At 49.7% G+C, this 26,412-nt stretch overlaps 46 non-coding genes across 46 annotated transcripts; all 46 read right to left on the bottom strand.

The window, feature by feature from the left end:
* Positions 1-47: 47 nt before the first annotated feature.
* Trnaf-gaa lies at positions 48-120 on the bottom strand. The gene has a single exon. It is a non-coding gene; the product is annotated as a tRNA-Phe (tRNA).
* A 590-nt stretch (positions 121-710) lies between these two features.
* On the bottom strand, positions 711-792 carry Trnas-uga. Its single transcript has one exon. It is a non-coding gene; the product is annotated as a tRNA-Ser (tRNA).
* Positions 793-1,495: 703 nt separating this feature from the next.
* On the bottom strand, positions 1,496-1,577 carry Trnas-cga. Its single transcript has one exon. It is a non-coding gene; the product is annotated as a tRNA-Ser (tRNA).
* A 138-nt stretch (positions 1,578-1,715) lies between these two features.
* Trnak-uuu lies at positions 1,716-1,788 on the bottom strand. Its single transcript has one exon. It is a non-coding gene; the product is annotated as a tRNA-Lys (tRNA).
* A 539-nt stretch (positions 1,789-2,327) lies between these two features.
* Positions 2,328-2,400, bottom strand: Trnaf-gaa. Its single transcript has one exon. It is a non-coding gene; the product is annotated as a tRNA-Phe (tRNA).
* A 590-nt stretch (positions 2,401-2,990) lies between these two features.
* Trnas-uga lies at positions 2,991-3,072 on the bottom strand. Its single transcript has one exon. It is a non-coding gene; the product is annotated as a tRNA-Ser (tRNA).
* Positions 3,073-3,774: 702 nt separating this feature from the next.
* On the bottom strand, positions 3,775-3,856 carry Trnas-cga. The gene has a single exon. It is a non-coding gene; the product is annotated as a tRNA-Ser (tRNA).
* A 138-nt stretch (positions 3,857-3,994) lies between these two features.
* On the bottom strand, positions 3,995-4,067 carry Trnak-uuu. The gene has a single exon. It is a non-coding gene; the product is annotated as a tRNA-Lys (tRNA).
* Positions 4,068-4,606: 539 nt separating this feature from the next.
* Positions 4,607-4,679, bottom strand: Trnaf-gaa. The gene has a single exon. It is a non-coding gene; the product is annotated as a tRNA-Phe (tRNA).
* Positions 4,680-5,269: 590 nt separating this feature from the next.
* On the bottom strand, positions 5,270-5,351 carry Trnas-uga. Its single transcript has one exon. It is a non-coding gene; the product is annotated as a tRNA-Ser (tRNA).
* A 702-nt stretch (positions 5,352-6,053) lies between these two features.
* On the bottom strand, positions 6,054-6,135 carry Trnas-cga. Its single transcript has one exon. It is a non-coding gene; the product is annotated as a tRNA-Ser (tRNA).
* Positions 6,136-6,273: 138 nt separating this feature from the next.
* On the bottom strand, positions 6,274-6,346 carry Trnak-uuu. Its single transcript has one exon. It is a non-coding gene; the product is annotated as a tRNA-Lys (tRNA).
* Positions 6,347-6,885: 539 nt separating this feature from the next.
* Trnaf-gaa lies at positions 6,886-6,958 on the bottom strand. The gene has a single exon. It is a non-coding gene; the product is annotated as a tRNA-Phe (tRNA).
* Positions 6,959-7,548: 590 nt separating this feature from the next.
* Positions 7,549-7,630, bottom strand: Trnas-uga. Its single transcript has one exon. It is a non-coding gene; the product is annotated as a tRNA-Ser (tRNA).
* A 702-nt stretch (positions 7,631-8,332) lies between these two features.
* On the bottom strand, positions 8,333-8,414 carry Trnas-cga. Its single transcript has one exon. It is a non-coding gene; the product is annotated as a tRNA-Ser (tRNA).
* Positions 8,415-8,552: 138 nt separating this feature from the next.
* Positions 8,553-8,625, bottom strand: Trnak-uuu. The gene has a single exon. It is a non-coding gene; the product is annotated as a tRNA-Lys (tRNA).
* A 539-nt stretch (positions 8,626-9,164) lies between these two features.
* On the bottom strand, positions 9,165-9,237 carry Trnaf-gaa. The gene has a single exon. It is a non-coding gene; the product is annotated as a tRNA-Phe (tRNA).
* Positions 9,238-9,827: 590 nt separating this feature from the next.
* On the bottom strand, positions 9,828-9,909 carry Trnas-uga. The gene has a single exon. It is a non-coding gene; the product is annotated as a tRNA-Ser (tRNA).
* A 702-nt stretch (positions 9,910-10,611) lies between these two features.
* Positions 10,612-10,693, bottom strand: Trnas-cga. The gene has a single exon. It is a non-coding gene; the product is annotated as a tRNA-Ser (tRNA).
* Positions 10,694-10,831: 138 nt separating this feature from the next.
* Positions 10,832-10,904, bottom strand: Trnak-uuu. The gene has a single exon. It is a non-coding gene; the product is annotated as a tRNA-Lys (tRNA).
* Positions 10,905-11,443: 539 nt separating this feature from the next.
* Trnaf-gaa lies at positions 11,444-11,516 on the bottom strand. The gene has a single exon. It is a non-coding gene; the product is annotated as a tRNA-Phe (tRNA).
* Positions 11,517-12,106: 590 nt separating this feature from the next.
* Trnas-uga lies at positions 12,107-12,188 on the bottom strand. The gene has a single exon. It is a non-coding gene; the product is annotated as a tRNA-Ser (tRNA).
* Positions 12,189-12,890: 702 nt separating this feature from the next.
* Positions 12,891-12,972, bottom strand: Trnas-cga. The gene has a single exon. It is a non-coding gene; the product is annotated as a tRNA-Ser (tRNA).
* Positions 12,973-13,110: 138 nt separating this feature from the next.
* Positions 13,111-13,183, bottom strand: Trnak-uuu. Its single transcript has one exon. It is a non-coding gene; the product is annotated as a tRNA-Lys (tRNA).
* A 539-nt stretch (positions 13,184-13,722) lies between these two features.
* On the bottom strand, positions 13,723-13,795 carry Trnaf-gaa. Its single transcript has one exon. It is a non-coding gene; the product is annotated as a tRNA-Phe (tRNA).
* Positions 13,796-14,385: 590 nt separating this feature from the next.
* Trnas-uga lies at positions 14,386-14,467 on the bottom strand. Its single transcript has one exon. It is a non-coding gene; the product is annotated as a tRNA-Ser (tRNA).
* Positions 14,468-15,169: 702 nt separating this feature from the next.
* Positions 15,170-15,251, bottom strand: Trnas-cga. Its single transcript has one exon. It is a non-coding gene; the product is annotated as a tRNA-Ser (tRNA).
* A 138-nt stretch (positions 15,252-15,389) lies between these two features.
* On the bottom strand, positions 15,390-15,462 carry Trnak-uuu. The gene has a single exon. It is a non-coding gene; the product is annotated as a tRNA-Lys (tRNA).
* Positions 15,463-16,001: 539 nt separating this feature from the next.
* Trnaf-gaa lies at positions 16,002-16,074 on the bottom strand. Its single transcript has one exon. It is a non-coding gene; the product is annotated as a tRNA-Phe (tRNA).
* Positions 16,075-16,664: 590 nt separating this feature from the next.
* Trnas-uga lies at positions 16,665-16,746 on the bottom strand. Its single transcript has one exon. It is a non-coding gene; the product is annotated as a tRNA-Ser (tRNA).
* A 702-nt stretch (positions 16,747-17,448) lies between these two features.
* Trnas-cga lies at positions 17,449-17,530 on the bottom strand. The gene has a single exon. It is a non-coding gene; the product is annotated as a tRNA-Ser (tRNA).
* Positions 17,531-17,668: 138 nt separating this feature from the next.
* Trnak-uuu lies at positions 17,669-17,741 on the bottom strand. Its single transcript has one exon. It is a non-coding gene; the product is annotated as a tRNA-Lys (tRNA).
* A 539-nt stretch (positions 17,742-18,280) lies between these two features.
* On the bottom strand, positions 18,281-18,353 carry Trnaf-gaa. Its single transcript has one exon. It is a non-coding gene; the product is annotated as a tRNA-Phe (tRNA).
* A 590-nt stretch (positions 18,354-18,943) lies between these two features.
* Positions 18,944-19,025, bottom strand: Trnas-uga. Its single transcript has one exon. It is a non-coding gene; the product is annotated as a tRNA-Ser (tRNA).
* A 702-nt stretch (positions 19,026-19,727) lies between these two features.
* Positions 19,728-19,809, bottom strand: Trnas-cga. Its single transcript has one exon. It is a non-coding gene; the product is annotated as a tRNA-Ser (tRNA).
* A 138-nt stretch (positions 19,810-19,947) lies between these two features.
* On the bottom strand, positions 19,948-20,020 carry Trnak-uuu. Its single transcript has one exon. It is a non-coding gene; the product is annotated as a tRNA-Lys (tRNA).
* A 539-nt stretch (positions 20,021-20,559) lies between these two features.
* Trnaf-gaa lies at positions 20,560-20,632 on the bottom strand. The gene has a single exon. It is a non-coding gene; the product is annotated as a tRNA-Phe (tRNA).
* A 590-nt stretch (positions 20,633-21,222) lies between these two features.
* Trnas-uga lies at positions 21,223-21,304 on the bottom strand. Its single transcript has one exon. It is a non-coding gene; the product is annotated as a tRNA-Ser (tRNA).
* A 702-nt stretch (positions 21,305-22,006) lies between these two features.
* Trnas-cga lies at positions 22,007-22,088 on the bottom strand. Its single transcript has one exon. It is a non-coding gene; the product is annotated as a tRNA-Ser (tRNA).
* A 138-nt stretch (positions 22,089-22,226) lies between these two features.
* Trnak-uuu lies at positions 22,227-22,299 on the bottom strand. Its single transcript has one exon. It is a non-coding gene; the product is annotated as a tRNA-Lys (tRNA).
* Positions 22,300-22,838: 539 nt separating this feature from the next.
* Positions 22,839-22,911, bottom strand: Trnaf-gaa. Its single transcript has one exon. It is a non-coding gene; the product is annotated as a tRNA-Phe (tRNA).
* A 590-nt stretch (positions 22,912-23,501) lies between these two features.
* Trnas-uga lies at positions 23,502-23,583 on the bottom strand. The gene has a single exon. It is a non-coding gene; the product is annotated as a tRNA-Ser (tRNA).
* Positions 23,584-24,285: 702 nt separating this feature from the next.
* Trnas-cga lies at positions 24,286-24,367 on the bottom strand. Its single transcript has one exon. It is a non-coding gene; the product is annotated as a tRNA-Ser (tRNA).
* Positions 24,368-24,505: 138 nt separating this feature from the next.
* On the bottom strand, positions 24,506-24,578 carry Trnak-uuu. Its single transcript has one exon. It is a non-coding gene; the product is annotated as a tRNA-Lys (tRNA).
* Positions 24,579-25,117: 539 nt separating this feature from the next.
* On the bottom strand, positions 25,118-25,190 carry Trnaf-gaa. The gene has a single exon. It is a non-coding gene; the product is annotated as a tRNA-Phe (tRNA).
* Positions 25,191-25,780: 590 nt separating this feature from the next.
* On the bottom strand, positions 25,781-25,862 carry Trnas-uga. The gene has a single exon. It is a non-coding gene; the product is annotated as a tRNA-Ser (tRNA).
* Between the last annotated feature and the right edge of the window lie 550 nt (positions 25,863-26,412).

The following is a 26,412-nucleotide window of genomic DNA, read 5'->3' as shown; positions in this document are numbered from 1 at the left end:
TCACAAACGCAGAGTAATTCCATTGGCGTCGCATCAAAACGAATACCTGCCGAAACCCGGGATCGAACCAGGGACCTTTAGATCTTCAGTCTAACGCTCTCCCAACTGAGCTATTTCGGCTGACGTTGAACGTTGCCATTTGCATGTGTTCGTTAACCTCTGCCTCGTTGCCAATTTCACAGTCACCTTCGTCTGATAAGACACAGGGGCGCTGAAAGGCGAGCAGCCGATGCAGTGAAGTTCCACACACATTTCTTCTTCTTCCGTCATCGTAACAAGCAAACATGTCGACTCGATTCGTGTAATATTGACTTCGCTGACGCTAGAAAACCCGTGCTATATCGATGCCAGGGGCAACTCGTGTGCGGAGAACGAGACACAAGAAGGAGTGAGTCTCTCCACCGTATGAGAGGCAGTATCTAGCAGATACACACGGTAAAACATACGACTTGCGTTAGCTCATAAATTGCTACACGTCATCGTCTGCAAGCTAAAATGGACACATCTGCACTGCCCAGTGAGGCGACACTTGTACTAACACCAGGTGGACGGCTGTGAGACGCGGAGATGAGCTGCGGCTTCTGGGCGCGACTGTAACGCTGCGCCCTGGATCAAATAGCACTGCACATTGCTGGTGACCCACGTGTTTAGTAGTGACGCAACTGCTAGGATGCAGCTGAACGTCCGCCTTTTGAGAGCGAGAAAATTTTCGCAGTCGGCAGGACTCGAACCTACGCTCCCAGAGGGAATCTGATTTCAAGTCAGACGCCTTAACCACTCGGCCACGACTGCCGGTGGCGGAAGCGACTCCCGACAACTGAAACCGCCATCTTTAGAAGCAATCTGATGGCAGAAAACGGCGTGGCCTCACTCTTTTCTGTAGGGTTTCCATTAGCCGTTACGAAAGTGTATTAATTTTCGCCCAGACAGGGACTTGAACCCAGGACCCTTTGGTTGGAAAACCTAGCGCTCTACCGACTCAGCTATGCGGGCCCACGCACGAGCATTATCGTACAGCTGCGCGGTGCGCGAGTGATTCGTATGTCGTAATTACTGGCTTATGGCTCCAATGGCGACTTCACCGACTTCCCACTGACGCACCGCTGACGCTAGTTTTCTGTCGTCTTAAAACGATCGACATACCTCCAAGCAGCTGCGAGATCTTAAGAAAAGAAACGCTGCACCACTGCTTTGGCCGCACTCGAGTGATGGAAATTGCGATTCTTAAAAAGAAAATGAAATGTTCGCTCTGTCCATCACTTTCGAGCACATCTGTGAACTCACGATCTCAGCGACGGCTTTCTGCAGTCCCAGCGTCAGTGTCAGTGTGAGGTGAACCGATAGCCACAGTAAGCAGCGGTCGTCGCGAAAACTCAGTATTCTTAAAACGGAAATTTTCGTCTTGTTGAGAATGGCGTCACTGGTTTGCACCCGCATTCGCCCACGCATGTCACATGTGTGCGAAAATGTTTGCTCCTCTGTACGCAAAATCGCACGCAGCCGGTAGGATTCGAACCTACGCTCCCAGAGGGAATCTGATTTCGAGTCAGACGCCTTAACCACTCGGCCACGACTGCCGTTAGCGCGGTGTTCTCCCGACACATGCAACTGCTACCGTTTAAAGCACTGTGGTGTCAGTAAACGGCGTAACTGCATTATTTTCCGTAGCGTTTCCACCGCTACCAGACGAATCGCTACCAAAGTGTTAAAATTTCCGCCTCGACGGGGACTTGAACCCTGGACCCTTAGGTTAAAAGCCTAATGCTCTACCAACTGAGCTATTCGGGCTCAGACGAGGCTGCAAAACCTCCCACAATGCACAACTATACATTGACTCATGTCCTTTACTGTTGTGCAATCGCTGTATGGGGCCGTTACTAATAAAACGTCGCCTACATGCTGTCTACAAACTTATCACGCTAAGCTCGTAACACACTCTCGAAGACTGCTGGCACACGATGTAACAACAAATTGCACTAGTTGTTACGCCTCATACGTCGGAGCAGAGAATTTACGTGTTTTGTCGACACTCACTGGGCAATTGGAAAATTCACAAGCATTTCGAATGCAATGTTTCCCACGCTTTCGCTCATTTCACGGTTCCGTTGAAGACGTTCTTCACCACCTGACACAGAAAAAGGAATGCAGTCGGTAGGATATTTTTAATTCTTTTGCTTCTAGGGGAGTTAGTTGTCTAGTGAGTTCCTCTTATGGCATGCACTAGACAACCAGAACAGCTACAGGAGAGAGTCATTTTTGTTGTCAGCGGTAGTTGCATTATCACAAACGCAGAGTAATTCCATTGGCGTCGCATCAAAACGAATACCTGCCGAAACCCGGGATCGAACCAGGGACCTTTAGATCTTCAGTCTAACGCTCTCCCAACTGAGCTATTTCGGCTGACGTTGAACGTTGCCATTTGCATGTGTTCGTTAACCTCTGCCTCGTTGCCAATTTCACAGTCACCTTCGTCTGATAAGACACAGGGGCGCTGAAAGGCGAGCAGCCGATGCAGTGAAGTTCCACACACATTTCTTCTTCTTCCGTCATCGTAACAAGCAAACATGTCGACTCGATTCGTGTAATATTGACTTCGCTGACGCTAGAAAACCCGTGCTATATCGATGCCAGGGGCAACTCGTGTGCGGAGAACGAGACACAAGAAGGAGTGAGTCTCTCCACCGTATGAGAGGCAGTATCTAGCAGATACACACGGTAAAACATACGACTTGCGTTAGCTCATAAATTGCTACACGTCATCGTCTGCAAGCTAAAATGGACACATCTGCACTGCCCAGTGAGGCGACACTTGTACTAACACCAGGTGGACGGCTGTGAGACGCGGAGATGAGCTGCGGCTTCTGGGCGCGACTGTAACGCTGCGCCCTGGATCAAATAGCACTGCACATTGCTGGTGACCCACGTGTTTAGTAGTGACGCAACTGCTAGGATGCAGCTGAACGTCCGCCTTTTGAGAGCGAGAAAATTTTCGCAGTCGGCAGGACTCGAACCTACGCTCCCAGAGGGAATCTGATTTCAAGTCAGACGCCTTAACCACTCGGCCACGACTGCCGGTGGCGGAAGCGACTCCCGACAACTGAAACCGCCATCTTTAGAAGCAATCTGATGGCAGAAAACGGCGTGGCCTCACTCTTTTCTGTAGGGTTTCCATTAGCCGTTACGAAAGTGTATTAATTTTCGCCCAGACAGGGACTTGAACCCAGGACCCTTTGGTTGAAAACCTAGCGCTCTACCGACTCAGCTATGCGGGCCCACGCACGAGCATTATCGTACAGCTGCGCGGTGCGCGAGTGATTCGTATGTCGTAATTACTGGCTTATGGCTCCAATGGCGACTTCACCGACTTCCCACTGACGCACCGCTGACGCTAGTTTTCTGTCGTCTTAAAACGATCGACATACCTCCAAGCAGCTGCGAGATCTTAAGAAAAGAAACGCTGCACCACTGCTTTGGCCGCACTCGAGTGATGGAAATTGCGATTCTTAAAAAGAAAATGAAATGTTCGCTCTGTCCATCACTTTCGAGCACATCTGTGAACTCACGATCTCAGCGACGGCTTTCTGCAGTCCCAGCGTCAGTGTCAGTGTGAGGTGAACCGATAGCCACAGTAAGCAGCGGTCGTCGCGAAAACTCAGTATTCTTAAAACGGAAATTTTCGTCTTGTTGAGAATGGCGTCACTGGTTTGCACCCGCATTCGCCCACGCATGTCACATGTGTGCGAAAATGTTTGCTCCTCTGTACGCAAAATCGCACGCAGCCGGTAGGATTCGAACCTACGCTCCCAGAGGGAATCTGATTTCGAGTCAGACGCCTTAACCACTCGGCCACGACTGCCGTTAGCGCGGTGTTCTCCCGACACATGCAACTGCTACCGTTTAAAGCACTGTGGTGTCAGTAAACGGCGTAACTGCATTATTTTCCGTAGCGTTTCCACCGCTACCAGACGAATCGCTACCAAAGTGTTAAAATTTCCGCCTCGACGGGGACTTGAACCCTGGACCCTTAGGTTAAAAGCCTAATGCTCTACCAACTGAGCTATTCGGGCTCAGACGAGGCTGCAAAACCTCCCACAATGCACAACTATACATTGACTCATGTCCTTTACTGTTGTGCAATCGCTGTATGGGGCCGTTACTAATAAAACGTCGCCTACATGCTGTCTACAAACTTATCACGCTAAGCTCGTAACACACTCTCGAAGACTGCTGGCACACGATGTAACAACAAATTGCACTAGTTGTTACGCCTCATACGTCGGAGCAGAGAATTTACGTGTTTTGTCGACACTCACTGGGCAATTGGAAAATTCACAAGCATTTCGAATGCAATGTTTCCCACGCTTTCGCTCATTTCACGGTTCCGTTGAAGACGTTCTTCACCACCTGACACAGAAAAAGGAATGCAGTCGGTAGGATATTTTTAATTCTTTTGCTTCTAGGGGAGTTAGTTGTCTAGTGAGTTCCTCTTATGGCATGCACTAGACAACCAGAACAGCTACAGGAGAGAGTCATTTTTGTTGTCAGCGGTAGTTGCATTATCACAAACGCAGAGTAATTCCATTGGCGTCGCATCAAAACGAATACCTGCCGAAACCCGGGATCGAACCAGGGACCTTTAGATCTTCGGTCTAACGCTCTCCCAACTGAGCTATTTCGGCTGACGTTGAACGTTGCCATTTGCATGTGTTCGTTAACCTCTGCCTCGTTGCCAATTTCACAGTCACCTTCGTCTGATAAGACACAGGGGCGCTGAAAGGCGAGCAGCCGATGCAGTGAAGTTCCACACACATTTCTTCTTCTTCCGTCATCGTAACAAGCAAACATGTCGACTCGATTCGTGTAATATTGACTTCGCTGACGCTAGAAAACCCGTGCTATATCGATGCCAGGGGCAACTCGTGTGCGGAGAACGAGACACAAGAAGGAGTGAGTCTCTCCACCGTATGAGAGGCAGTATCTAGCAGATACACACGGTAAAACATACGACTTGCGTTAGCTCATAAATTGCTACACGTCATCGTCTGCAAGCTAAAATGGACACATCTGCACTGCCCAGTGAGGCGACACTTGTACTAACACCAGGTGGACGGCTGTGAGACGCGGAGATGAGCTGCGGCTTCTGGGCGCGACTGTAACGCTGCGCCCTGGATCAAATAGCACTGCACATTGCTGGTGACCCACGTGTTTAGTAGTGACGCAACTGCTAGGATGCAGCTGAACGTCCGCCTTTTGAGAGCGAGAAAATTTTCGCAGTCGGCAGGACTCGAACCTACGCTCCCAGAGGGAATCTGATTTCAAGTCAGACGCCTTAACCACTCGGCCACGACTGCCGGTGGCGGAAGCGACTCCCGACAACTGAAACCGCCATCTTTAGAAGCAATCTGATGGCAGAAAACGGCGTGGCCTCACTCTTTTCTGTAGGGTTTCCATTAGCCGTTACGAAAGTGTATTAATTTTCGCCCAGACAGGGACTTGAACCCAGGACCCTTTGGTTGAAAACCTAGCGCTCTACCGACTCAGCTATGCGGGCCCACGCACGAGCATTATCGTACAGCTGCGCGGTGCGCGAGTGATTCGTATGTCGTAATTACTGGCTTATGGCTCCAATGGCGACTTCACCGACTTCCCACTGACGCACCGCTGACGCTAGTTTTCTGTCGTCTTAAAACGATCGACATACCTCCAAGCAGCTGCGAGATCTTAAGAAAAGAAACGCTGCACCACTGCTTTGGCCGCACTCGAGTGATGGAAATTGCGATTCTTAAAAAGAAAATGAAATGTTCGCTCTGTCCATCACTTTCGAGCACATCTGTGAACTCACGATCTCAGCGACGGCTTTCTGCAGTCCCAGCGTCAGTGTCAGTGTGAGGTGAACCGATAGCCACAGTAAGCAGCGGTCGTCGCGAAAACTCAGTATTCTTAAAACGGAAATTTTCGTCTTGTTGAGAATGGCGTCACTGGTTTGCACCCGCATTCGCCCACGCATGTCACATGTGTGCGAAAATGTTTGCTCCTCTGTACGCAAAATCGCACGCAGCCGGTAGGATTCGAACCTACGCTCCCAGAGGGAATCTGATTTCGAGTCAGACGCCTTAACCACTCGGCCACGACTGCCGTTAGCGCGGTGTTCTCCCGACACATGCAACTGCTACCGTTTAAAGCACTGTGGTGTCAGTAAACGGCGTAACTGCATTATTTTCCGTAGCGTTTCCACCGCTACCAGACGAATCGCTACCAAAGTGTTAAAATTTCCGCCTCGACGGGGACTTGAACCCTGGACCCTTAGGTTAAAAGCCTAATGCTCTACCAACTGAGCTATTCGGGCTCAGACGAGGCTGCAAAACCTCCCACAATGCACAACTATACATTGACTCATGTCCTTTACTGTTGTGCAATCGCTGTATGGGGCCGTTACTAATAAAACGTCGCCTACATGCTGTCTACAAACTTATCACGCTAAGCTCGTAACACACTCTCGAAGACTGCTGGCACACGATGTAACAACAAATTGCACTAGTTGTTACGCCTCATACGTCGGAGCAGAGAATTTACGTGTTTTGTCGACACTCACTGGGCAATTGGAAAATTCACAAGCATTTCGAATGCAATGTTTCCCACGCTTTCGCTCATTTCACGGTTCCGTTGAAGACGTTCTTCACCACCTGACACAGAAAAAGGAATGCAGTCGGTAGGATATTTTTAATTCTTTTGCTTCTAGGGGAGTTAGTTGTCTAGTGAGTTCCTCTTATGGCATGCACTAGACAACCAGAACAGCTACAGGAGAGAGTCATTTTTGTTGTCAGCGGTAGTTGCATTATCACAAACGCAGAGTAATTCCATTGGCGTCGCATCAAAACGAATACCTGCCGAAACCCGGGATCGAACCAGGGACCTTTAGATCTTCAGTCTAACGCTCTCCCAACTGAGCTATTTCGGCTGACGTTGAACGTTGCCATTTGCATGTGTTCGTTAACCTCTGCCTCGTTGCCAATTTCACAGTCACCTTCGTCTGATAAGACACAGGGGCGCTGAAAGGCGAGCAGCCGATGCAGTGAAGTTCCACACACATTTCTTCTTCTTCCGTCATCGTAACAAGCAAACATGTCGACTCGATTCGTGTAATATTGACTTCGCTGACGCTAGAAAACCCGTGCTATATCGATGCCAGGGGCAACTCGTGTGCGGAGAACGAGACACAAGAAGGAGTGAGTCTCTCCACCGTATGAGAGGCAGTATCTAGCAGATACACACGGTAAAACATACGACTTGCGTTAGCTCATAAATTGCTACACGTCATCGTCTGCAAGCTAAAATGGACACATCTGCACTGCCCAGTGAGGCGACACTTGTACTAACACCAGGTGGACGGCTGTGAGACGCGGAGATGAGCTGCGGCTTCTGGGCGCGACTGTAACGCTGCGCCCTGGATCAAATAGCACTGCGCATTGCTGGTGACCCACGTGTTTAGTAGTGACGCAACTGCTAGGATGCAGCTGAACGTCCGCCTTTTGAGAGCGAGAAAATTTTCGCAGTCGGCAGGACTCGAACCTACGCTCCCAGAGGGAATCTGATTTCAAGTCAGACGCCTTAACCACTCGGCCACGACTGCCGGTGGCGGAAGCGACTCCCGACAACTGAAACCGCCATCTTTAGAAGCAATCTGATGGCAGAAAACGGCGTGGCCTCACTCTTTTCTGTAGGGTTTCCATTAGCCGTTACGAAAGTGTATTAATTTTCGCCCAGACAGGGACTTGAACCCAGGACCCTTTGGTTGAAAACCTAGCGCTCTACCGACTCAGCTATGCGGGCCCACGCACGAGCATTATCGTACAGCTGCGCGGTGCGCGAGTGATTCGTATGTCGTAATTACTGGCTTATGGCTCCAATGGCGACTTCACCGACTTCCCACTGACGCACCGCTGACGCTAGTTTTCTGTCGTCTTAAAACGATCGACATACCTCCAAGCAGCTGCGAGATCTTAAGAAAAGAAACGCTGCACCACTGCTTTGGCCGCACTCGAGTGATGGAAATTGCGATTCTTAAAAAGAAAATGAAATGTTCGCTCTGTCCATCACTTTCGAGCACATCTGTGAACTCACGATCTCAGCGACGGCTTTCTGCAGTCCCAGCGTCAGTGTCAGTGTGAGGTGAACCGATAGCCACAGTAAGCAGCGGTCGTCGCGAAAACTCAGTATTCTTAAAACGGAAATTTTCGTCTTGTTGAGAATGGCGTCACTGGTTTGCACCCGCATTCGCCCACGCATGTCACATGTGTGCGAAAATGTTTGCTCCTCTGTACGCAAAATCGCACGCAGCCGGTAGGATTCGAACCTACGCTCCCAGAGGGAATCTGATTTCGAGTCAGACGCCTTAACCACTCGGCCACGACTGCCGTTAGCGCGGTGTTCTCCCGACACATGCAACTGCTACCGTTTAAAGCACTGTGGTGTCAGTAAACGGCATAACTGCATTATTTTCCGTAGCGTTTCCACCGCTACCAGACGAATCGCTACCAAAGTGTTAAAATTTCCGCCTCGACGGGGACTTGAACCCTGGACCCTTAGGTTAAAAGCCTAATGCTCTACCAACTGAGCTATTCGGGCTCAGACGAGGCTGCAAAACCTCCCACAATGCACAACTATACATTGACTCATGTCCTTTACTGTTGTGCAATCGCTGTATGGGGCCGTTACTAATAAAACGTCGCCTACATGCTGTCTACAAACTTATCACGCTAAGCTCGTAACACACTCTCGAAGACTGCTGGCACACGATGTAACAACAAATTGCACTAGTTGTTACGCCTCATACGTCGGAGCAGAGAATTTACGTGTTTTGTCGACACTCACTGGGCAATTGGAAAATTCACAAGCATTTCGAATGCAATGTTTCCCACGCTTTCGCTCATTTCACGGTTCCGTTGAAGACGTTCTTCACCACCTGACACAGAAAAAGGAATGCAGTCGGTAGGATATTTTTAATTCTTTTGCTTCTAGGGGAGTTAGTTGTCTAGTGAGTTCCTCTTATGGCATGCACTAGACAACCAGAACAGCTACAGGAGAGAGTCATTTTTGTTGTCAGCGGTAGTTGCATTATCACAAACGCAGAGTAATTCCATTGGCGTCGCATCAAAACGAATACCTGCCGAAAGCCGGGATCGAACCAGGGACCTTTAGATCTTCAGTCTAACGCTCTCCCAACTGAGCTATTTCGGCTGACGTTGAACGTTGCCATTTGCATGTGTTCGTTAACCTCTGCCTCGTTGCCAATTTCACAGTCACCTTCGTCTGATAAGACACAGGGGCGCTGAAAGGCGAGCAGCCGATGCAGTGAAGTTCCACACACATTTCTTCTTCTTCCGTCATCGTAACAAGCAAACATGTCGACTCGATTCGTGTAATATTGACTTCGCTGACGCTAGAAAACCCGTGCTATATCGATGCCAGGGGCAACTCGTGTGCGGAGAACGAGACACAAGAAGGAGTGAGTCTCTCCACCGTATGAGAGGCAGTATCTAGCAGATACACACGGTAAAACATACGACTTGCGTTAGCTCATAAATTGCTACACGTCATCGTCTGCAAGCTAAAATGGACACATCTGCACTGCCCAGTGAGGCGACACTTGTACTAACACCAGGTGGACGGCTGTGAGACGCGGAGATGAGCTGCGGCTTCTGGGCGCGACTGTAACGCTGCGCCCTGGATCAAATAGCACTGCACATTGCTGGTGACCCACGTGTTTAGTAGTGACGCAACTGCTAGGATGCAGCTGAACGTCCGCCTTTTGAGAGCGAGAAAATTTTCGCAGTCGGCAGGACTCGAACCTACGCTCCCAGAGGGAATCTGATTTCAAGTCAGACGCCTTAACCACTCGGCCACGACTGCCGGTGGCGGAAGCGACTCCCGACAACTGAAACCGCCATCTTTAGAAGCAATCTGATGGCAGAAAACGGCGTGGCCTCACTCTTTTCTGTAGGGTTTCCATTAGCCGTTACGAAAGTGTATTAATTTTCGCCCAGACAGGGACTTGAACCCAGGACCCTTTGGTTGAAAACCTAGCGCTCTACCGACTCAGCTATGCGGGCCCACGCACGAGCATTATCGTACAGCTGCGCGGTGCGCGAGTGATTCGTATGTCGTAATTACTGGCTTATGGCTCCAATGGCGACTTCACCGACTTCCCACTGACGCACCGCTGACGCTAGTTTTCTGTCGTCTTAAAACGATCGACATACCTCCAAGCAGCTGCGAGATCTTAAGAAAAGAAACGCTGCACCACTGCTTTGGCCGCACTCGAGTGATGGAAATTGCGATTCTTAAAAAGAAAATGAAATGTTCGCTCTGTCCATCACTTTCGAGCACATCTGTGAACTCACGATCTCAGCGACGGCTTTCTGCAGTCCCAGCGTCAGTGTCAGTGTGAGGTGAACCGATAGCCACAGTAAGCAGCGGTCGTCGCGAAAACTCAGTATTCTTAAAACGGAAATTTTCGTCTTGTTGAGAATGGCGTCACTGGTTTGCACCCGCATTCGCCCACGCATGTCACATGTGTGCGAAAATGTTTGCTCCTCTGTACGCAAAATCGCACGCAGCCGGTAGGATTCGAACCTACGCTCCCAGAGGGAATCTGATTTCGAGTCAGACGCCTTAACCACTCGGCCACGACTGCCGTTAGCGCGGTGTTCTCCCGACACATGCAACTGCTACCGTTTAAAGCACTGTGGTGTCAGTAAACGGCGTAACTGCATTATTTTCCGTAGCGTTTCCACCGCTACCAGACGAATCGCTACCAAAGTGTTAAAATTTCCGCCTCGACGGGGACTTGAACCCTGGACCCTTAGGTTAAAAGCCTAATGCTCTACCAACTGAGCTATTCGGGCTCAGACGAGGCTGCAAAACCTCCCACAATGCACAACTATACATTGACTCATGTCCTTTACTGTTGTGCAATCGCTGTATGGGGCCGTTACTAATAAAACGTCGCCTACATGCTGTCTACAAACTTATCACGCTAAGCTCGTAACACACTCTCGAAGACTGCTGGCACACGATGTAACAACAAATTGCACTAGTTGTTACGCCTCATACGTCGGAGCAGAGAATTTACGTGTTTTGTCGACACTCACTGGGCAATTGGAAAATTCACAAGCATTTCGAATGCAATGTTTCCCACGCTTTCGCTCATTTCACGGTTCCGTTGAAGACGTTCTTCACCACCTGACACAGAAAAAGGAATGCAGTCGGTAGGATATTTTTAATTCTTTTGCTTCTAGGGGAGTTAGTTGTCTAGTGAGTTCCTCTTATGGCATGCACTAGACAACCAGAACAGCTACAGGAGAGAGTCATTTTTGTTGTCAGCGGTAGTTGCATTATCACAAACGCAGAGTAATTCCATTGGCGTCGCATCAAAACGAATACCTGCCGAAACCCGGGATCGAACCAGGGACCTTTAGATCTTCAGTCTAACGCTCTCCCAACTGAGCTATTTCGGCTGACGTTGAACGTTGCCATTTGCATGTGTTCGTTAACCTCTGCCTCGTTGCCAATTTCACAGTCACCTTCGTCTGATAAGACACAGGGGCGCTGAAAGGCGAGCAGCCGATGCAGTGAAGTTCCACACACATTTCTTCTTCTTCCGTCATCGTAACAAGCAAACATGTCGACTCGATTCGTGTAATATTGACTTCGCTGACGCTAGAAAACCCGTGCTATATCGATGCCAGGGGCAACTCGTGTGCGGAGAACGAGACACAAGAAGGAGTGAGTCTCTCCACCGTATGAGAGGCAGTATCTAGCAGATACACACGGTAAAACATACGACTTGCGTTAGCTCATAAATTGCTACACGTCATCGTCTGCAAGCTAAAATGGACACATCTGCACTGCCCAGTGAGGCGACACTTGTACTAACACCAGGTGGACGGCTGTGAGACGCGGAGATGAGCTGCGGCTTCTGGGCGCGACTGTAACGCTGCGCCCTGGATCAAATAGCACTGCACATTGCTGGTGACCCACGTGTTTAGTAGTGACGCAACTGCTAGGATGCAGCTGAACGTCCGCCTTTTGAGAGCGAGAAAATTTTCGCAGTCGGCAGGACTCGAACCTACGCTCCCAGAGGGAATCTGATTTCAAGTCAGACGCCTTAACCACTCGGCCACGACTGCCGGTGGCGGAAGCGACTCCCGACAACTGAAACCGCCATCTTTAGAAGCAATCTGATGGCAGAAAACGGCGTGGCCTCACTCTTTTCTGTAGGGTTTCCATTAGCCGTTACGAAAGTGTATTAATTTTCGCCCAGACAGGGACTTGAACCCAGGACCCTTTGGTTGAAAACCTAGCGCTCTACCGACTCAGCTATGCGGGCCCACGCACGAGCATTATCGTACAGCTGCGCGGTGCGCGAGTGATTCGTATGTCGTAATTACTGGCTTATGGCTCCAATGGCGACTTCACCGACTTCCCACTGACGCACCGCTGACGCTAGTTTTCTGTCGTCTTAAAACGATCGACATACCTCCAAGCAGCTGCGAGATCTTAAGAAAAGAAACGCTGCACCACTGCTTTGGCCGCACTCGAGTGATGGAAATTGCGATTCTTAAAAAGAAAATGAAATGTTCGCTCTGTCCATCACTTTCGAGCACATCTGTGAACTCACGATCTCAGCGACGGCTTTCTGCAGTCCCAGCGTCAGTGTCAGTGTGAGGTGAACCGATAGCCACAGTAAGCAGCGGTCGTCGCGAAAACTCAGTATTCTTAAAACGGAAATTTTCGTCTTGTTGAGAATGGCGTCACTGGTTTGCACCCGCATTCGCCCACGCATGTCACATGTGTGCGAAAATGTTTGCTCCTCTGTACGCAAAATCGCACGCAGCCGGTAGGATTCGAACCTACGCTCCCAGAGGGAATCTGATTTCGAGTCAGACGCCTTAACCACTCGGCCACGACTGCCGTTAGCGCGGTGTTCTCCCGACACATGCAACTGCTACCGTTTAAAGCACTGTGGTGTCAGTAAACGGCGTAACTGCATTATTTTCCGTAGCGTTTCCACCGCTACCAGACGAATCGCTACCAAAGTGTTAAAATTTCCGCCTCGACGGGGACTTGAACCCTGGACCCTTAGGTTAAAAGCCTAATGCTCTACCAACTGAGCTATTCGGGCTCAGACGAGGCTGCAAAACCTCCCACAATGCACAACTATACATTGACTCATGTCCTTTACTGTTGTGCAATCGCTGTATGGGGCCGTTACTAATAAAACGTCGCCTACATGCTGTCTACAAACTTATCACGCTAAGCTCGTAACACACTCTCGAAGACTGCTGGCACACGATGTAACAACAAATTGCACTAGTTGTTACGCCTCATACGTCGGAGCAGAGAATTTACGTGTTTTGTCGACACTCACTGGGCAATTGGAAAATTCACAAGCATTTCGAATGCAATGTTTCCCACGCTTTCGCTCATTTCACGGTTCCGTTGAAGACGTTCTTCACCACCTGACACAGAAAAAGGAATGCAGTCGGTAGGATATTTTTAATTCTTTTGCTTCTAGGGGAGTTAGTTGTCTAGTGAGTTCCTCTTATGGCATGCACTAGACAACCAGAACAGCTACAGGAGAGAGTCATTTTTGTTGTCAGCGGTAGTTGCATTATCACAAACGCAGAGTAATTCCATTGGCGTCGCATCAAAACGAATACCTGCCGAAACCCGGGATCGAACCAGGGACCTTTAGATCTTCAGTCTAACGCTCTCCCAACTGAGCTATTTCGGCTGACGTTGAACGTTGCCATTTGCATGTGTTCGTTAACCTCTGCCTCGTTGCCAATTTCACAGTCACCTTCGTCTGATAAGACACAGGGGCGCTGAAAGGCGAGCAGCCGATGCAGTGAAGTTCCACACACATTTCTTCTTCTTCCGTCATCGTAACAAGCAAACATGTCGACTCGATTCGTGTAATATTGACTTCGCTGACGCTAGAAAACCCGTGCTATATCGATGCCAGGGGCAACTCGTGTGCGGAGAACGAGACACAAGAAGGAGTGAGTCTCTCCACCGTATGAGAGGCAGTATCTAGCAGATACACACGGTAAAACATACGACTTGCGTTAGCTCATAAATTGCTACACGTCATCGTCTGCAAGCTAAAATGGACACATCTGCACTGCCCAGTGAGGCGACACTTGTACTAACACCAGGTGGACGGCTGTGAGACGCGGAGATGAGCTGCGGCTTCTGGGCGCGACTGTAACGCTGCGCCCTGGATCAAATAGCACTGCACATTGCTGGTGACCCACGTGTTTAGTAGTGACGCAACTGCTAGGATGCAGCTGAACGTCCGCCTTTTGAGAGCGAGAAAATTTTCGCAGTCGGCAGGACTCGAACCTACGCTCCCAGAGGGAATCTGATTTCAAGTCAGACGCCTTAACCACTCGGCCACGACTGCCGGTGGCGGAAGCGACTCCCGACAACTGAAACCGCCATCTTTAGAAGCAATCTGATGGCAGAAAACGGCGTGGCCTCACTCTTTTCTGTAGGGTTTCCATTAGCCGTTACGAAAGTGTATTAATTTTCGCCCAGACAGGGACTTGAACCCAGGACCCTTTGGTTGAAAACCTAGCGCTCTACCGACTCAGCTATGCGGGCCCACGCACGAGCATTATCGTACAGCTGCGCGGTGCGCGAGTGATTCGTATGTCGTAACTACTGGCTTATGGCTCCAATGGCGACTTCACCGACTTCCCACTGACGCACCGCTGACGCTAGTTTTCTGTCGTCTTAAAACGATCGACATACCTCCAAGCAGCTGCGAGATCTTAAGAAAAGAAACGCTGCACCACTGCTTTGGCCGCACTCGAGTGATGGAAATTGCGATTCTTAAAAAGAAAATGAAATGTTCGCTCTGTCCATCACTTTCGAGCACATCTGTGAACTCACGATCTCAGCGACGGCTTTCTGCAGTCCCAGCGTCAGTGTCAGTGTGAGGTGAACCGATAGCCACAGTAAGCAGCGGTCGTCGCGAAAACTCAGTATTCTTAAAACGGAAATTTTCGTCTTGTTGAGAATGGCGTCACTGGTTTGCACCCGCATTCGCCCACGCATGTCACATGTGTGCGAAAATGTTTGCTCCTCTGTACGCAAAATCGCACGCAGCCGGTAGGATTCGAACCTACGCTCCCAGAGGGAATCTGATTTCGAGTCAGACGCCTTAACCACTCGGCCACGACTGCCGTTAGCGCGGTGTTCTCCCGACACATGCAACTGCTACCGTTTAAAGCACTGTGGTGTCAGTAAACGGCGTAACTGCATTATTTTCCGTAGCGTTTCCACCGCTACCAGACGAATCGCTACCAAAGTGTTAAAATTTCCGCCTCGACGGGGACTTGAACCCTGGACCCTTAGGTTAAAAGCCTAATGCTCTACCAACTGAGCTATTCGGGCTCAGACGAGGCTGCAAAACCTCCCACAATGCACAACTATACATTGACTCATGTCCTTTACTGTTGTGCAATCGCTGTATGGGGCCGTTACTAATAAAACGTCGCCTACATGCTGTCTACAAACTTATCACGCTAAGCTCGTAACACACTCTCGAAGACTGCTGGCACACGATGTAACAACAAATTGCACTAGTTGTTACGCCTCATACGTCGGAGCAGAGAATTTACGTGTTTTGTCGACACTCACTGGGCAATTGGAAAATTCACAAGCATTTCGAATGCAATGTTTCCCACGCTTTCGCTCATTTCACGGTTCCGTTGAAGACGTTCTTCACCACCTGACACAGAAAAAGGAATGCAGTCGGTAGGATATTTTTAATTCTTTTGCTTCTAGGGGAGTTAGTTGTCTAGTGAGTTCCTCTTATGGCATGCACTAGACAACCAGAACAGCTACAGGAGAGAGTCATTTTTGTTGTCAGCGGTAGTTGCATTATCACAAACGCAGAGTAATTCCATTGGCGTCGCATCAAAACGAATACCTGCCGAAACCCGGGATCGAACCAGGGACCTTTAGATCTTCAGTCTAACGCTCTCCCAACTGAGCTATTTCGGCTGACGTTGAACGTTGCCATTTGCATGTGTTCGTTAACCTCTGCCTCGTTGCCAATTTCACAGTCACCTTCGTCTGATAAGACACAGGGGCGCTGAAAGGCGAGCAGCCGATGCAGTGAAGTTCCACACACATTTCTTCTTCTTCCGTCATCGTAACAAGCAAACATGTCGACTCGATTCGTGTAATATTGACTTCGCTGACGCTAGAAAACCCGTGCTATATCGATGCCAGGGGCAACTCGTGTGCGGAGAACGAGACACAAGAAGGAGTGAGTCTCTCCACCGTATGAGAGGCAGTATCTAGCAGATACACACGGTAAAACATACGACTTGCGTTAGCTCATAAATTGCTACACGTCATCGTCTGCAAGCTAAAATGGACACATCTGCACTGCCCAGTGAGGCGACACTTGTACTAACACCAGGTGGACGGCTGTGAGACGCGGAGATGAGCTGCGGCTTCTGGGCGCGACTGTAACGCTGCGCCCTGGATCAAATAGCACTGCACATTGCTGGTGACCCACGTGTTTAGTAGTGACGCAACTGCTAGGATGCAGCTGAACGTCCGCCTTTTGAGAGCGAGAAAATTTTCGCAGTCGGCAGGACTCGAACCTACGCTCCCAGAGGGAATCTGATTTCAAGTCAGACGCCTTAACCACTCGGCCACGACTGCCGGTGGCGGAAGCGACTCCCGACAACTGAAACCGCCATCTTTAGAAGCAATCTGATGGCAGAAAACGGCGTGGCCTCACTCTTTTCTGTAGGGTTTCCATTAGCCGTTACGAAAGTGTATTAATTTTCGCCCAGACAGGGACTTGAACCCAGGACCCTTTGGTTGAAAACCTAGCGCTCTACCGACTCAGCTATGCGGGCCCACGCACGAGCATTATCGTACAGCTGCGCGGTGCGCGAGTGATTCGTATGTCGTAATTACTGGCTTATGGCTCCAATGGCGACTTCACCGACTTCCCACTGACGCACCGCTGACGCTAGTTTTCTGTCGTCTTAAAACGATCGACATACCTCCAAGCAGCTGCGAGATCTTAAGAAAAGAAACGCTGCACCACTGCTTTGGCCGCACTCGAGTGATGGAAATTGCGATTCTTAAAAAGAAAATGAAATGTTCGCTCTGTCCATCACTTTCGAGCACATCTGTGAACTCACGATCTCAGCGACGGCTTTCTGCAGTCCCAGCGTCAGTGTCAGTGTGAGGTGAACCGATAGCCACAGTAAGCAGCGGTCGTCGCGAAAACTCAGTATTCTTAAAACGGAAATTTTCGTCTTGTTGAGAATGGCGTCACTGGTTTGCACCCGCATTCGCCCACGCATGTCACATGTGTGCGAAAATGTTTGCTCCTCTGTACGCAAAATCGCACGCAGCCGGTAGGATTCGAACCTACGCTCCCAGAGGGAATCTGATTTCGAGTCAGACGCCTTAACCACTCGGCCACGACTGCCGTTAGCGCGGTGTTCTCCCGACACATGCAACTGCTACCGTTTAAAGCACTGTGGTGTCAGTAAACGGCGTAACTGCATTATTTTCCGTAGCGTTTCCACCGCTACCAGACGAATCGCTACCAAAGTGTTAAAATTTCCGCCTCGACGGGGACTTGAACCCTGGACCCTTAGGTTAAAAGCCTAATGCTCTACCAACTGAGCTATTCGGGCTCAGACGAGGCTGCAAAACCTCCCACAATGCACAACTATACATTGACTCATGTCCTTTACTGTTGTGCAATCGCTGTATGGGGCCGTTACTAATAAAACGTCGCCTACATGCTGTCTACAAACTTATCACGCTAAGCTCGTAACACACTCTCGAAGACTGCTGGCACACGATGTAACAACAAATTGCACTAGTTGTTACGCCTCATACGTCGGAGCAGAGAATTTACGTGTTTTGTCGACACTCACTGGGCAATTGGAAAATTCACAAGCATTTCGAATGCAATGTTTCCCACGCTTTCGCTCATTTCACGGTTCCGTTGAAGACGTTCTTCACCACCTGACACAGAAAAAGGAATGCAGTCGGTAGGATATTTTTAATTCTTTTGCTTCTAGGGGAGTTAGTTGTCTAGTGAGTTCCTCTTATGGCATGCACTAGACAACCAGAACAGCTACAGGAGAGAGTCATTTTTGTTGTCAGCGGTAGTTGCATTATCACAAACGCAGAGTAATTCCATTGGCGTCGCATCAAAACGAATACCTGCCGAAACCCGGGATCGAACCAGGGACCTTTAGATCTTCAGTCTAACGCTCTCCCAACTGAGCTATTTCGGCTGACGTTGAACGTTGCCATTTGCATGTGTTCGTTAACCTCTGCCTCGTTGCCAATTTCACAGTCACCTTCGTCTGATAAGACACAGGGGCGCTGAAAGGCGAGCAGCCGATGCAGTGAAGTTCCACACACATTTCTTCTTCTTCCGTCATCGTAACAAGCAAACATGTCGACTCGATTCGTGTAATATTGACTTCGCTGACGCTAGAAAACCCGTGCTATATCGATGCCAGGGGCAACTCGTGTGCGGAGAACGAGACACAAGAAGGAGTGAGTCTCTCCACCGTATGAGAGGCAGTATCTAGCAGATACACACGGTAAAACATACGACTTGCGTTAGCTCATAAATTGCTACACGTCATCGTCTGCAAGCTAAAATGGACACATCTGCACTGCCCAGTGAGGCGACACTTGTACTAACACCAGGTGGACGGCTGTGAGACGCGGAGATGAGCTGCGGCTTCTGGGCGCGACTGTAACGCTGCGCCCTGGATCAAATAGCACTGCACATTGCTGGTGACCCACGTGTTTAGTAGTGACGCAACTGCTAGGATGCAGCTGAACGTCCGCCTTTTGAGAGCGAGAAAATTTTCGCAGTCGGCAGGACTCGAACCTACGCTCCCAGAGGGAATCTGATTTCAAGTCAGACGCCTTAACCACTCGGCCACGACTGCCGGTGGCGGAAGCGACTCCCGACAACTGAAACCGCCATCTTTAGAAGCAATCTGATGGCAGAAAACGGCGTGGCCTCACTCTTTTCTGTAGGGTTTCCATTAGCCGTTACGAAAGTGTATTAATTTTCGCCCAGACAGGGACTTGAACCCAGGACCCTTTGGTTGAAAACCTAGCGCTCTACCGACTCAGCTATGCGGGCCCACGCACGAGCATTATCGTACAGCTGCGCGGTGCGCGAGTGATTCGTATGTCGTAATTACTGGCTTATGGCTCCAATGGCGACTTCACCGACTTCCCACTGACGCACCGCTGACGCTAGTTTTCTGTCGTCTTAAAACGATCGACATACCTCCAAGCAGCTGCGAGATCTTAAGAAAAGAAACGCTGCACCACTGCTTTGGCCGCACTCGAGTGATGGAAATTGCGATTCTTAAAAAGAAAATGAAATGTTCGCTCTGTCCATCACTTTCGAGCACATCTGTGAACTCACGATCTCAGCGACGGCTTTCTGCAGTCCCAGCGTCAGTGTCAGTGTGAGGTGAACCGATAGCCACAGTAAGCAGCGGTCGTCGCGAAAACTCAGTATTCTTAAAACGGAAATTTTCGTCTTGTTGAGAATGGCGTCACTGGTTTGCACCCGCATTCGCCCACGCATGTCACATGTGTGCGAAAATGTTTGCTCCTCTGTACGCAAAATCGCACGCAGCCGGTAGGATTCGAACCTACGCTCCCAGAGGGAATCTGATTTCGAGTCAGACGCCTTAACCACTCGGCCACGACTGCCGTTAGCGCGGTGTTCTCCCGACACATGCAACTGCTACCGTTTAAAGCACTGTGGTGTCAGTAAACGGCGTAACTGCATTATTTTCCGTAGCGTTTCCACCGCTACCAGACGAATCGCTACCAAAGTGTTAAAATTTCCGCCTCGACGGGGACTTGAACCCTGGACCCTTAGGTTAAAAGCCTAATGCTCTACCAACTGAGCTATTCGGGCTCAGACGAGGCTGCAAAACCTCCCACAATGCACAACTATACATTGACTCATGTCCTTTACTGTTGTGCAATCGCTGTATGGGGCCGTTACTAATAAAACGTCGCCTACATGCTGTCTACAAACTTATCACGCTAAGCTCGTAACACACTCTCGAAGACTGCTGGCACACGATGTAACAACAAATTGCACTAGTTGTTACGCCTCATACGTCGGAGCAGAGAATTTACGTGTTTTGTCGACACTCACTGGGCAATTGGAAAATTCACAAGCATTTCGAATGCAATGTTTCCCACGCTTTCGCTCATTTCACGGTTCCGTTGAAGACGTTCTTCACCACCTGACACAGAAAAAGGAATGCAGTCGGTAGGATATTTTTAATTCTTTTGCTTCTAGGGGAGTTAGTTGTCTAGTGAGTTCCTCTTATGGCATGCACTAGACAACCAGAACAGCTACAGGAGAGAGTCATTTTTGTTGTCAGCGGTAGTTGCATTATCACAAACGCAGAGTAATTCCATTGGCGTCGCATCAAAACGAATACCTGCCGAAACCCGGGATCGAACCAGGGACCTTTAGATCTTCAGTCTAACGCTCTCCCAACTGAGCTATTTCGGCTGACGTTGAACGTTGCCATTTGCATGTGTTCGTTAACCTCTGCCTCGTTGCCAATTTCACAGTCACCTTCGTCTGATAAGACACAGGGGCGCTGAAAGGCGAGCAGCCGATGCAGTGAAGTTCCACACACATTTCTTCTTCTTCCGTCATCGTAACAAGCAAACATGTCGACTCGATTCGTGTAATATTGACTTCGCTGACGCTAGAAAACCCGTGCTATATCGATGCCAGGGGCAACTCGTGTGCGGAGAACGAGACACAAGAAGGAGTGAGTCTCTCCACCGTATGAGAGGCAGTATCTAGCAGATACACACGGTAAAACATACGACTTGCGTTAGCTCATAAATTGCTACACGTCATCGTCTGCAAGCTAAAATGGACACATCTGCACTGCCCAGTGAGGCGACACTTGTACTAACACCAGGTGGACGGCTGTGAGACGCGGAGATGAGCTGCGGCTTCTGGGCGCGACTGTAACGCTGCGCCCTGGATCAAATAGCACTGCACATTGCTGGTGACCAACGTGTTTAGTAGTGACGCAACTGCTAGGATGCAGCTGAACGTCCGCCTTTTGAGAGCGAGAAAATTTTCGCAGTCGGCAGGACTCGAACCTACGCTCCCAGAGGGAATCTGATTTCAAGTCAGACGCCTTAACCACTCGGCCACGACTGCCGGTGGCGGAAGCGACTCCCGACAACTGAAACCGCCATCTTTAGAAGCAATCTGATGGCAGAAAACGGCGTGGCCTCACTCTTTTCTGTAGGGTTTCCATTAGCCGTTACGAAAGTGTATTAATTTTCGCCCAGACAGGGACTTGAACCCAGGACCCTTTGGTTGAAAACCTAGCGCTCTACCGACTCAGCTATGCGGGCCCACGCACGAGCATTATCGTACAGCTGCGCGGTGCGCGAGTGATTCGTATGTCGTAATTACTGGCTTATGGCTCCAATGGCGACTTCACCGACTTCCCACTGACGCACCGCTGACGCTAGTTTTCTGTCGTCTTAAAACGATCGACATACCTCCAAGCAGCTGCGAGATCTTAAGAAAAGAAACGCTGCACCACTGCTTTGGCCGCACTCGAGTGATGGAAATTGCGATTCTTAAAAAGAAAATGAAATGTTCGCTCTGTCCATCACTTTCGAGCACATCTGTGAACTCACGATCTCAGCGACGGCTTTCTGCAGTCCCAGCGTCAGTGTCAGTGTGAGGTGAACCGATAGCCACAGTAAGCAGCGGTCGTCGCGAAAACTCAGTATTCTTAAAACGGAAATTTTCGTCTTGTTGAGAATGGCGTCACTGGTTTGCACCCGCATTCGCCCACGCATGTCACATGTGTGCGAAAATGTTTGCTCCTCTGTACGCAAAATCGCACGCAGCCGGTAGGATTCGAACCTACGCTCCCAGAGGGAATCTGATTTCGAGTCAGACGCCTTAACCACTCGGCCACGACTGCCGTTAGCGCGGTGTTCTCCCGACACATGCAACTGCTACCGTTTAAAGCACTGTGGTGTCAGTAAACGGCGTAACTGCATTATTTTCCGTAGCGTTTCCACCGCTACCAGACGAATCGCTACCAAAGTGTTAAAATTTCCGCCTCGACGGGGACTTGAACCCTGGACCCTTAGGTTAAAAGCCTAATGCTCTACCAACTGAGCTATTCGGGCTCAGACGAGGCTGCAAAACCTCCCACAATGCACAACTATACATTGACTCATGTCCTTTACTGTTGTGCAATCGCTGTATGGGGCCGTTACTAATAAAACGTCGCCTACATGCTGTCTACAAACTTATCACGCTAAGCTCGTAACACACTCTCGAAGACTGCTGGCACACGATGTAACAACAAATTGCACTAGTTGTTACGCCTCATACGTCGGAGCAGAGAATTTACGTGTTTTGTCGACACTCACTGGGCAATTGGAAAATTCACAAGCATTTCGAATGCAATGTTTCCCACGCTTTCGCTCATTTCACGGTTCCGTTGAAGACGTTCTTCACCACCTGACACAGAAAAAGGAATGCAGTCGGTAGGATATTTTTAATTCTTTTGCTTCTAGGGGAGTTAGTTGTCTAGTGAGTTCCTCTTATGGCATGCACTAGACAACCAGAACAGCTACAGGAGAGAGTCATTTTTGTTGTCAGCGGTAGTTGCATTATCACAAACGCAGAGTAATTCCATTGGCGTCGCATCAAAACGAATACCTGCCGAAACCCGGGATCGAACCAGGGACCTTTAGATCTTCAGTCTAACGCTCTCCCAACTGAGCTATTTCGGCTGACGTTGAACGTTGCCATTTGCATGTGTTCGTTAACCTCTGCCTCGTTGCCAATTTCACAGTCACCTTCGTCTGATAAGACACAGGGGCGCTGAAAGGCGAGCAGCCGATGCAGTGAAGTTCCACACACATTTCTTCTTCTTCCGTCATCGTAACAAGCAAACATGTCGACTCGATTCGTGTAATATTGACTTCGCTGACGCTAGAAAACCCGTGCTATATCGATGCCAGGGGCAACTCGTGTGCGGAGAACGAGACACAAGAAGGAGTGAGTCTCTCCACCGTATGAGAGGCAGTATCTAGCAGATACACACGGTAAAACATACGACTTGCGTTAGCTCATAAATTGCTACACGTCATCGTCTGCAAGCTAAAATGGACACATCTGCACTGCCCAGTGAGGCGACACTTGTACTAACACCAGGTGGACGGCTGTGAGACGCGGAGATGAGCTGCGGCTTCTGGGCGCGACTGTAACGCTGCGCCCTGGATCAAATAGCACTGCACATTGCTGGTGACCCACGTGTTTAGTAGTGACGCAACTGCTAGGATGCAGCTGAACGTCCGCCTTTTGAGAGCGAGAAAATTTTCGCAGTCGGCAGGACTCGAACCTACGCTCCCAGAGGGAATCTGATTTCAAGTCAGACGCCTTAACCACTCGGCCACGACTGCCAGTGGCGCAAGCGACTCCCGACAACTGAAACCGCCATCTTTAGAAGCAATCTGATGGCAGAAAACGGCGTGGCCTCACTCTTTTCTGTAGGGTTTCCATTAGCCGTTACGAAAGTGTATTAATTTTCGCCCAGACAGGGACTTGAACCCAGGACCCTTTGGTTGAAAACCTAGCGCTCTACCGACTCAGCTATGCGGGCCCACGCACGAGCATTATCGTACAGCTGCGCGGTGCGCGAGTGATTCGTATGTCGTAATTACTGGCTTATGGCTCCAATGGCGACTTCACCGACTTCCCACTGACGCACCGCTGACGCTAGTTTTCTGTCGTCTTAAAACGATCGACATACCTCCAAGCAGCTGCGAGATCTTAAGAAAAGAAACGCTGCACCACTGCTTTGGCCGCACTCGAGTGATGGAAATTGCGATTCTTAAAAAGAAAATGAAATGTTCGCTCTGTCCATCACTTTCGAGCACATCTGTGAACTCACGATCTCAGCGACGGCTTTCTGCAGTCCCAGCGTCAGTGTCAGTGTGAGGTGAACCGATAGCCACAGTAAGCAGCGGTCGTCGCGAAAACTCAGTATTCTTAAAACGGAAATTTTCGTCTTGTTGAGAATGGCGTCACTGGTTTGCACCCGCATTCGCCCACGCATGTCACATGTGTGCGAAAATGTTTGCTCCTCTGTACGCAAAATCGCACGCAGCCGGTAGGATTCGAACCTACGCTCCCAGAGGGAATCTGATTTCGAGTCAGACGCCTTAACCACTCGGCCACGACTGCCGTTAGCGCGGTGTTCTCCCGACACATGCAACTGCTACCGTTTAAAGCACTGTGGTGTCAGTAAACGGCGTAACTGCATTATTTTCCGTAGCGTTTCCACCGCTACCAGACGAATCGCTACCAAAGTGTTAAAATTTCCGCCTCGACGGGGACTTGAACCCTGGACCCTTAGGTTAAAAGCCTAATGCTCTACCAACTGAGCTATTCGGGCTCAGACGAGGCTGCAAAACCTCCCACAATGCACAACTATACATTGACTCATGTCCTTTACTGTTGTGCAATCGCTGTATGGGGCCGTTACTAATAAAACGTCGCCTACATGCTGTCTACAAACTTATCACGCTAAGCTCGTAACACACTCTCGAAGACTGCTGGCACACGATGTAACAACAAATTGCACTAGTTGTTACGCCTCATACGTCGGAGCAGAGAATTTACGTGTTTTGTCGACACTCACTGGGCAATTGGAAAATTCACAAGCATTTCGAATGCAATGTTTCCCACGCTTTCGCTCATTTCACGGTTCCGTTGAAGACGTTCTTCACCACCTGACACAGAAAAAGGAATGCAGTCGGTAGGATATTTTTAATTCTTTTGCTTCTAGGGGAGTTAGTTGTCTAGTGAGTTCCTCTTATGGCATGCACTAGACAACCAGAACAGCTACAGGAGAGAGTCATTTTTGTTGTCAGCGGTAGTTGCATTATCACAAACGCAGAGTAATTCCATTGGCGTCGCATCAAAACGAATACCTGCCGAAACCCGGGATCGAACCAGGGACCTTTAGATCTTCAGTCTAACGCTCTCCCAACTGAGCTATTTCGGCTGACGTTGAACGTTGCCATTTGCATGTGTTCGTTAACCTCTGCCTCGTTGCCAATTTCACAGTCACCTTCGTCTGATAAGACACAGGGGCGCTGAAAGGCGAGCAGCCGATGCAGTGAAGTTCCACACACATTTCTTCTTCTTCCGTCATCGTAACAAGCAAACATGTCGACTCGATTCGTGTAATATTGACTTCGCTGACGCTAGAAAACCCGTGCTATATCGATGCCAGGGGCAACTCGTGTGCGGAGAACGAGACACAAGAAGGAGTGAGTCTCTCCACCGTATGAGAGGCAGTATCTAGCAGATACACACGGTAAAACATACGACTTGCGTTAGCTCATAAATTGCTACACGTCATCGTCTGCAAGCTAAAATGGACACATCTGCACTGCCCAGTGAGGCGACACTTGTACTAACACCAGGTGGACGGCTGTGAGACGCGGAGATGAGCTGCGGCTTCTGGGCGCGACTGTAACGCTGCGCCCTGGATCAAATAGCACTGCACATTGCTGGTGACCCACGTGTTTAGTAGTGACGCAACTGCTAGGATGCAGCTGAACGTCCGCCTTTTGAGAGCGAGAAAATTTTCGCAGTCGGCAGGACTCGAACCTACGCTCCCAGAGGGAATCTGATTTCAAGTCAGACGCCTTAACCACTCGGCCACGACTGCCGGTGGCGGAAGCGACTCCCGACAACTGAAACCGCCATCTTTAGAAGCAATCTGATGGCAGAAAACGGCGTGGCCTCACTCTTTTCTGTAGGGTTTCCATTAGCCGTTACGAAAGTGTATTAATTTTCGCCCAGACAGGGACTTGAACCCAGGACCCTTTGGTTGAAAACCTAGCGCTCTACCGACTCAGCTATGCGGGCCCACGCACGAGCATTATCGTACAGCTGCGCGGTGCGCGAGTGATTCGTATGTCGTAATTACTGGCTTATGGCTCCAATGGCGACTTCACCGACTTCCCACTGACGCACCGCTGACGCTAGTTTTCTGTCGTCTTAAAACGATCGACATACCTCCAAGCAGCTGCGAGATCTTAAGAAAAGAAACGCTGCACCACTGCTTTGGCCGCACTCGAGTGATGGAAATTGCGATTCTTAAAAAGAAAATGAAATGTTCGCTCTGTCCATCACTTTCGAGCACATCTGTGAACTCACGATCTCAGCGACGGCTTTCTGCAGTCCCAGCGTCAGTGTCAGTGTGAGGTGAACCGATA

Source organism: Schistocerca americana, unplaced genomic scaffold (genome assembly GCF_021461395.2).
Source record: "Schistocerca americana isolate TAMUIC-IGC-003095 unplaced genomic scaffold, iqSchAmer2.1 HiC_scaffold_267, whole genome shotgun sequence".
Classification (NCBI taxonomy): Eukaryota; Metazoa; Arthropoda; class Insecta; order Orthoptera; family Acrididae; genus Schistocerca; species Schistocerca americana.
Note: the sequence above shows the minus strand (reverse complement) of the source record. Positions and strands in the feature narration are given on the sequence as shown.